At 47.0% G+C, this 9,549-nt stretch overlaps 1 pseudogene; it reads right to left on the bottom strand.

The window, feature by feature from the left end:
- LOC119167890 (uncharacterized) lies at positions 1 to 3,738 on the bottom strand (annotated as a pseudogene).
- Between the last annotated feature and the right edge of the window lie 5,811 nt (positions 3,739 to 9,549).

Raw genomic sequence — 9,549 nt, 5'->3', positions numbered from 1 at the left:
TCTTGGCTAGGGTGTGCAGGTATTGTGCACGCCTCATAGGTTAGGTGTAGCTTTGGCGCACTAATCAGCCGAAATCTGGAGGCTTCACTGATTACCGCCTGGCAAGATGGGGCAGCATTTGCTCAAAGAAGAAGGCATCAAGCTTTTTGCGCATATCCTCCCACTCGTTCCTGTCGAACCAAATGCGCTCAATGCCAATCCACTTTTCCGAACACATGACAAAATCGCCCCACAAGCAGCCAGTGAGGGCCATCTGCCCAAGCACCTGAGCATAATACTCGTGGTCTCTGTCCAGCTGCGGTTCACCATTTTCCCCGAACACCAAGGAAAACTTTCTTTTCTTCGCTTCCTCTGGCTCAGAGTCTTTCAGAGAATGGGGGCACTTGACCTCCAACACACCATATGAAAGTTCTTCCGGGTCGTACACGAGTTCGTCTGGTGTTGCACCCAACCAAGGGCACACAGGGTCTACCACAAGGCCGCAATGCTGCACTGACACATTGTGCCCGTAGCTGTTCATGACAGCTATATACCTATCTTTGGCCGTGTTCTCATTCCTTATGCCATATTGCACCGGACGGACGTGCGTGAGGTCCTTCGGCTCAATGAGGTTACGGAGGCCCTTCTACGTCCATGCCTGCCGCCTGACGACGCGGCCGAAAGTTGACGCTGTCAGTCGATTGGCCCGTGCCTGTCGCCAGCGTTCACTGAGCCGCTGCTGCCTTGAGTTCAGCTCGAGGTCACGAGCTTCTTCTTGTGACAGCTGGATCTCCTGCACAATGTGGAAGTAAATATAGCATGAGAAAGCGCTAGAAACTTTTAATGGCTCAGAGCTTGCATACACTGTACTTTGATTACTAGCAAGACCCAATCAGCTTTCCTGCAGCCTAGCTGGTATGCCAATGTTTGTTTTCGGTACCGTGCTGCACTAAGATTAATAGCCAGTCATCAAAAGACAGATTTAGGAGCCACTTTTAGGAGAGTCAATGGCATGAATGGCAGAACAGCAGCAGCAATGAAATTGTGCTTTTTAATAAGAACAGGCAAGAGAGGAGCACAGTTCCCGGTTTTTTAAGCAAAGCTTGGATAGCTAGGGTTCCATATATTTTTTGCATTTGGATATAGAAGCTCATGAGGCTGCAAATGTTTTCAAAGCGCAATACAATAAAAAGAAGTCCACACGTGTGTCCCCTCATGTTTAAAATGGCATATGCAGTGGATGGTGACCGCGCACAGAAAAAAAAACGGGGTGTTTGTCGTCCTCGCAAAAGTAGCTAGAGATTTGGGCTTGAGAGTGGCACACACCCCAACCGAGGCATCGGTGTTTGCACCACAGAATGAATGCGCACCTGAGTCGGGCTCCACCACCTGCCGCCGCAGCGTTAGCGCCCGGTCATCCCTATTCTAAAACTCTATTGTTATAATGCAGGTTTGACAAAATCAGAGGACATGCAATCGACAGTGGCCCCAAGTTCGATTAAGTGCAAGTCTTGGTTTACATTACACTGATGCATTGAAATGAATCAAAATACGGATATTGGGTGGTAAAGCTAGCAAATAGCAAATGTTAGCCTGTAGAAGCACATATGGGTGAGACTGTTTAATAACCACACAGCTTAACATCCTTCAAAGCGTAGAACATAAAGCAATGATCTGCACTGATAAAATAAAGCACAGCATTAGTGCTGAGTTGGCCTGTAGTTTAAAATTGCTTAACCACTATCATCACTGGGGCCATTAATTGTCTTGGCATTTGTAACATTTGGTGGAAGCAAATAGGGCATTCATAATTTTCTCGTTTTCTCTTTTTACAGAGGACTGCATAAGAATATTTCTAGGCTGCATGTGCTCTACATCTAGGTCCACCTAATCAGTTAAAAGCATCAATGGTACACACTCCACCAGTGCAGAGAGAAGTATCTTTTCTATACTGCACTTACAGTCAACACCCTCCATTCTTCAGCCGTGAATCTGCCGGGCAATGGTGGCTGTGAGGCTCCGTCACTAAACAGAGTCAAAGCTGGCACTGGTGTCACGGTGGCTGCCCCTTGCGAAATGCTGGGTGACATCCACGTAGTGAAGCCTGCAGGGAGTTTTGCCTGCTGGTACGACAGTGCAGACCCCGCAGGCGCAGGCCCAAGCTTTGTGTCCACTGACGGCCCCCCAGCAGCAAGGAGAATGGCAGCAAAGTCGAAGGTCCCGAGGCTCTGGAGGTCCTCTCCCAGGCTATGGATCGCTTCAAGGTGTTGCTGCTCCTTTTGCTCCTCAGCCCCCGCATCAAAAAGTCGCACGGGCATTGGCATGCCCATGCCACCCTCACGTGGACTCCGCCAGTCCACGTTCTGCACGGCCATAGGCCTGATGCCTTGTCGTCGGGGGCGCCTCCATTGCTGCGGCAACTCGGTGCATGAAAGCTCTGGTGGTGCCTCTTTGAAGCCCTTCTGCTTCAGCAGAACAAGGAGGCGCAGAGCCGCAAGAATGTGGCTGCAGGCACCACCAGCCCCAGCGGGGCACTCACAAGTGGAATCTGCCACTGCTCCACTGTCGCTTTTCAAAGCCAAGCTGACTTTGTACGGCCGCCCACTCTTCTTCTGGCTTCGGTAGCACGTGGCACGTGCATAGATAATCCCGAGACTGTAAGAACAACAACAAAAAAAAAGAACTTTGTAAGCTGCACACAGTCAAGTTTGTCATCTTTTTACCGAGTGCCATATCACAAGTACGAATAAAGCTGTCGTGGCACTTGCCATGACAGCTTTATGCAAAGCAACAAGGTTATGCAACCTACTCTCCACAAAGTAATGACTATGTCATTCGGGAAAACCCCTGCGCAGCTGACGTTACAGTGCAATAATACAAAACCTGCATGAAGTGCTTCGATGTGAACAACCTCTAGTGGAACATAAAAAAACACTGCTTTTTATTGACGAGTTGGAAAACCACATGCCAATGCTGCTGAAAAATCTCCAAACCAACATGCACTGAATGAGTCAGGTTTTTAAGGAGTCCCACTGTTAACTTACGTTGACACTTGCGGTGGATCAGTTCCGTTCTTTCTAGCTGTCCTTGTAGACCCGTTTAGTCTAAATGTTTAGTGAACAAATTAGCGTACGTCGTGTTTTATACAAAGCAGCATGCGCACTCGTAAAGGCAGCACATTAATATTAGACCAGTAATGCATACGTGCGGACGCGAAATTTGTTTGCGCAAAAAACTGTTTTCATAGTACGAGCGATGTCCTTCAAGGCATGCACACTGCACCACCGGAACAGCTGCGAAGTTCCTGCGCGACCACGCCTGCTGATCGGACGTGCTAAAAATAAACGCCAAACCATAGCCTCCTCTTGCCAAGCCATAAGGACAAGTTATCCAAGCACGTGAGCACGCGTAGTGAAAGAAACACGCAGTGACATGACCGACCTCGCCGAGAACGCCCGCACGACGTTAACATCGGCGGCACTATTTGTACGTTGCTCCAAAAGGAAAAGCACTGCATGCTTTCAGAAGGTTACACAAAACGTCGCTTACCTACCTTGTGTCACAGGCGTTGGTCACAACCGACGACGGCAAGGTTTACGCTTCCACGGCGAAGGCATAAAATTTTGTTTGCTGCTTGGATGACGTCGGCGCCTGGTTTATTAGGTCCGCTACAGTGTCGTTCGATATATGCGGCAAGTTTTCTAAACAGTTTGTACACATCACATGTTCGGGCACTGGAAAACGTCTTGCTGTGGCCATCGCAGTAGCTCAGCGCAGTGAAGCGGGTGTTCAGAAGTCGTACGGCCGTACTAGCAAACGCGTTTCCGTCGACCGCTCGCCCACACTAAAATGGCGGCGGGGTCGAAGTGCACAGTGTTGCCAGAGCACAAAGCAATTTCGCATATGGTCTATTGATGGACTCATTGAAGAAGAGATACAAGAAGGTTTTCTTTTTGTACCAGCACCGAATAGCAGATTGGCACTACTTCCGCGTGTTCCACATAGCACCACTCAGTGAAGAGACAGACGCCATGATGAGAAATACCAATGGGCAAAGTGGTTTAACCCAACACCCTCAAGACTAGAGGGTTTCGTTTGACTCACTTTCACGTGACTAGTGTTACTATAGGTGCAGCAACACCTGCCGTACCGACAATAGCATAGAGGCTTTTGCGTGCCGTATTCGTGCTCGCGATGGTCAAGAGTTATATGCAACATCTGTGCACCGTGCCCCAGTGCATAGACCAGGGTTTCAGCAAAAATATGTTGCATCTTTTAATCAAAATATGCCGGAGGAAAAATGTCTGGTGGTCGAATGCTTGCTAGTCTGTAGGAAATCCTGTCACTGCGTTGATATGGCTTATTGTACATCATTTTATAGCAGCGGCAGCGGGGCTTAACATGCATGAACCATGGACAAGTGCAGACAGGAAACATGTACTCCCAAGGGCGAACTTAGTTTGAAAAATGTTAAAGCGATTTCCTTTTTCTTGGCACATCATTCAGGAGTATCAATTCCAGAAGTCCTGCACGGCGAATAAATATTTGTAGTATTTTAACCAAAATGTATGCGACTAACAACCGCCTCATACCTCAGCTATATATTGAAAATATACTAGAATTACAAGACTTTCAAAGAAAACAAGCTATCGCGTACACTGCACGCCTTTTTTAGTAGATGCACGTTACGTACGTCATTGTGACCACTTCCATTTCCCTCTAGGAGTGAAACTGTGCGTCCTTGTGTGCGTGTGTCTGTAGAAGATGTTAAGATCAGCCTCTCTGGCTCGGCGCCACTTGGACGCGGGAGACGATTGCAGCTAAGCCTACCCTAATATGTTCCGGGTCAACGCTCTCGAGGTGCACCAAGACGGTCATACTTCAAATTCTTCAACACAAAACGACAGTCATACTTCGAATTATTTAGGGCTGTTGGCTCCCCTCGTCAAAAATTCTTTGGACACGCCTGACTGACTGACGGCCTAGGAAGAGCTGTTTGAAATCGAGGCTGCTTGATTTGTTTGACGTGCCAAGAGACGCGCTGAACAATTAGCCGAGAGCTTGAGATCCGTCATCGGGTATGTTTCCCACACTCTGTGGTGCTTTCAAGTCTTCCATTCCCAGAGCCCGTAGCCTGCCTAGCGCTGCAGGCCCTATTCTGCACGTGCGATGCAACGTTATGGCACTCTGCTGTGACCTACGTTGTGCTTCTCCCTCGCCATGTGACGAACTGAACGTGCACACTCTCCCTTTCCTGGGTTGAAAAGAAGGCAGTGTTCAAGTTTTTGTCTCTTTCTCCCTCTCTCGTTTTTTTAACCTTATAGGCTGCGCAGTGCTCCCTGCTGGGCTGCAGAAATTAGGCGCCTTCTACATACCCCCCCCCCCCTTTTTTGGGACGGAGATGAAGACGACAATTTCTTTGGACTGCCCTCGACACTGCGCCCTGCTCACGACCATAATGCAGACATTAGGTGCCTTTCTCCTCTTCTAACCACTACCACCCCCACCACTGTCCTGGACTGAATGGACATGCAGTCTGTTAGTTTACAGTAATCTGCAAGGCGGCTTTCCTGTAAGACATGTTTTCGATACAAAAACTCTCGTTCACAGACTACTTTTCTCCCTCATTGTGCCTTTACTTCTCCGAATTCCAGCGAATGCACGCGAGTACAACAAAATGTCACCTCTCCAAATTCCAGCGAAGGCAAGCGAGCACAGCAAGATCTCAAAAAAAGGAATGGCAGAAACAAAATGAGCGAGAAAAGTAGTGTGTGAACGAGTGATTTTGGTTGAAAAACTAACCTTACAGAAAATCTGCCTTGCAGATTATTGCAAACAGTCCATTGTTTTCTCCTGCAGAGAATTTTAGGAAGACCAGAGCTTAAAACGCGAGCACCTAGACGCTCTGAACGAGCTCTCAGAAGCTCCCATCAAGCTTCCGTGATGCTACCATTAACATATAGTGTAACGCTACCTTTAATATAATAGTGTATATAAACGTTCCTCTTATCAGCCCCGGCTAATCTGCTCGAATTCTACCCGAGAGTTGGCTAGCTGCTTCGAATACATCACGAGCAAACAAAAGGGCACAGAGTTGAACAGGCGAAAATGTGCGACATCACATCGCTTTATTACGTGGCATATTTGTTCTCCGCTGCATTCGCCCACTCGTGGCTGCCAATAACGCTCCAGTTTTTATAGCGACGACACACCGTTGATTGCGGTCATGTCATTGAATATCAATTAAACAGTGGTTGCATTATTTATTTGCAAAATACTTCACCATAACGTATGGGGAAGTAATTTATTACTTGGCCACCTGAGGAGCTTTCTAACTTGACTTACTTTTTTATCAAGACCTGAATATAATGTTAAGATTTTTTTTGGTTTATTCTGAGCTTTACCTTCGCAACAAAAGTACATCACCACTGTCCGTGACAATTGTTCTTCATCTCTCCCAGTGCCAGTAGGTCCGTTCAAGTGACGTGATGAAAACCTGTTTGCTGGACTATGTTATATATATGACATGTCGCTCAAGTGTCTGTCTCCGTATTAATTGACGAATACAGCCGTCTTTTGTGAACTTTCTACTGGCAAGTCTTTATTTTATTTTTTTAAAGTGGTGGTCTCAGACAAGCTTATTACGCCTCTGCTCACCACTGGTTAGATGTCACGCACGGCGCCTGGCCCGACGGGGGACAGCGGCGTTCTTTGTTCATCAAACAAGTCACCGAAGGGCTGCCAGCCTGCTGTCAGCCGTGTATTTTTCTTCTTAGCTGGGAAGTGAAGTGGCATTCCGACACCATTAGACGTTCGATTAGATGACCACAATGGTTTCTTGGTGTCACAGGTGCAGTGTGGTGGCCACGCCCCAATCAAAGATCTTGACTTGCGCGAGTGTGAGCGGGACCGTCAGAAATGGAGTGTGTGTTCCGCCATTCAACAGCACATTCTGGACCCATTCCCTGATTTAGTCAAAACGCACACTTTATAATGAGCCACCCAGCCCATTCACAAGAAATCCCTCGCCCTGTCTGTACAGAATGTAATAAATCCTCTGTTGAGTTTGCCATCCTACTCCTGAGCGCACATGCGCTTTCTTTTCTCTCTCTCTCTACACCCCCTTTCTTGCCCCTATTTCCTCATCCCCAGTGTGGGGCAGCAAACCGGATGCCAAGATATGGTTAATCCCCCAGCCTTGTTTCTCTTTCTCTCTCTTGCCATCTTACTGCCTTGGCATCTTCATCCCGGATATCTGACGACTGGAAAGGCCAATACCAACAGAGGTTAAAAAATAAGACATATGGTGTACCCTGAGTAGGTTCAAGCATGTATTATGCCTCGATGCTTTTAATCTTCATTAAACTTCTCCCTTTCGATTTCATCCTTCGGGGCTTTGTGTAGTTCTTCATCTAACGTGCTGCATTCGTGCTGCACTGTTAGTACTTAATTTCTTCTGTATATACGCCCTATTTCGGGCCCGAACATAGGCTGCCATCTTGGACTGATAATGATGCCGTTTTGCATCCGTATGAATATTCGAATATACCTACGGGGAACTCGCACGCATCAAAATGCTGGGCCAGTACATTCAACGTCGTATTACCATAATTATTGCTAATTACGGCATAAAAAACCAGCAAAAATTGATTTTAAGCCTAAGATAGCAGCGTCTATGCTTTCCTGTAATTGATACATTTATTTTTGTCAATTGTCCAATATGTCATTTCATGCAGCAGCAGCCGAACTTGTGCCGCTGTTCATAGTGGTATTCTCGGTCTCTGAAGCTGGGTGAAGATAACTAAGAAGCCTGGTTTTTTCTAGCTACATAAAATGTGAGACGAAGCTATTAATCAAGATGAAAAAGAAAAGACAAATCTGTGAAAAGTCAGTACTGGCACATAAATGGCGCGCCGATGAAAAACGTCGGCGGCGGCGGCTATGGCGCGGCGAAAACTCTTGGTGGCGGCGCGCCGACCAGTCGGCGCACACCTCTACCGTTGGCCAGCTGCAAGCTGAACGGGCAAGGTTCCTTTCGGCGTTGCATAGAGATGTGCGCCTAGGCGATTTCGACCGGCGGCGGCGTGGCGGTCGTCCAGAGTCGGCGGCGGCGGCGCTGTCGGCGCACGCCGAATTTTTCATCGGCGGCGGCGCGCGGCCAATTTTCGTCGGTGGCGGCGGCGCCGGCGGCGCAGAAACCGAAACTGAAAATTCAAAAGGCTCTTCTGCCATAGGTTACTGAATTAGTTGAAATTCAGGAATTTTAATCCAAATAGCATAAATGACATACACAGATCTGTCGACATCCCGATGAATGCAAAGCGTTTTGTAAAATAGTTTTTATTTCGCTTTCATGAAAAAATAACGCGTATTTCAATCTATGTCCATGTTCTATAGTAAATGTGCAGCACTTTGCTTTTTATTTAATTTAAGATGCATGAGTTTCTTGTTGTTGGCAACGTCATACTTCATGAAACCTTCTTTCATCGAACAATGAGCAAGCAGTGACGCACGTCACTCATTTCGCTTTTTCCGGATCTGATCTTACACTTACATTGTACGCTGCACAAAAGAAGAAGCACCTTTGCTTCGAGTTTTCTAATTACGATTGCATGAAACCGCTTTTTTGAGTATCTGTCATGCTTTGAATGTAACTTTCCTTCAAACGAATCAAAATACCTTCTTTTCACAATGTGAGAATCTTTTATGCAGTGGTAGAGGATGCGGAAGGAAACAAATCTGCGCATTTATTCAACTAGTTCTCAGCACGGTGTTCAATGAATGAAGTGTAGACATGGGCGTGGGCGAGGCGGGTGGTGCAACACGGACACTTGAACCCTTCAAGTTCCACCAGCACTTGCTACCCACTCTAGCGACACCAACAAGACCCACTTCCTCAGTCGTGATGCAAGTTGAAAGAAGGGTTTGCATCCCCCCAAGACAAAAGCCTGTCGATGGTCATATGTGCAGATGAGAGCAAATGCAATATTTGCTCAGATACACAGCCCATACTGGTCACGAGCTGGGCGTCCGTTGACCACACCTGCAGAAAACGTTGACTCCCCGACCCCTTGGTGTTTGGTCAGGGGAGAGGAACACCCCTTGCAAGTAGGCCCCATTAAAATTTCTCATAAAAACGTCACAAATAGGAATGCTTGATAAGTATGTATAAAATATTCAACTTTTCTATGCTTTTTTGTAGCGTGTTCACGTGCTCAATACCCATCAGATGTGTGAGAAATCGAAATAGCAACTGCCACTCTCGACTTGTTACGGAAAAGACACAACATAGCAATGCAACTAAGAGTGCTGGGAACCTTTGTTCTTTTGTATATTTGATTTCTAGGCATGATTTGAATTCTTATATAAACAAAATTAAAACCTGCAACATATTAAAAAAAAGGCTGCTATTGCAAGATGTGTGTTGCAAGACGTGATTTTTCTAGACTTACGTCTCTGCAAGGCACATCTGGTGTCACAAACTTGTAAGTGTCCCCCCTTTTCCCCACGACATCTCCCGATCCCCCCCTCCCCCTCTAATAAAAAGGCACCAATGTAGGCATCCGTGAT

The sequence above is a fragment of the Rhipicephalus microplus genome, chromosome 3 (genome assembly GCF_043290135.1).
Source record: "Rhipicephalus microplus isolate Deutch F79 chromosome 3, USDA_Rmic, whole genome shotgun sequence".
NCBI classification, from domain to species: Eukaryota; Metazoa; Arthropoda; class Arachnida; order Ixodida; family Ixodidae; genus Rhipicephalus; species Rhipicephalus microplus.
Note: the sequence above shows the minus strand (reverse complement) of the source record. Positions and strands in the feature narration are given on the sequence as shown.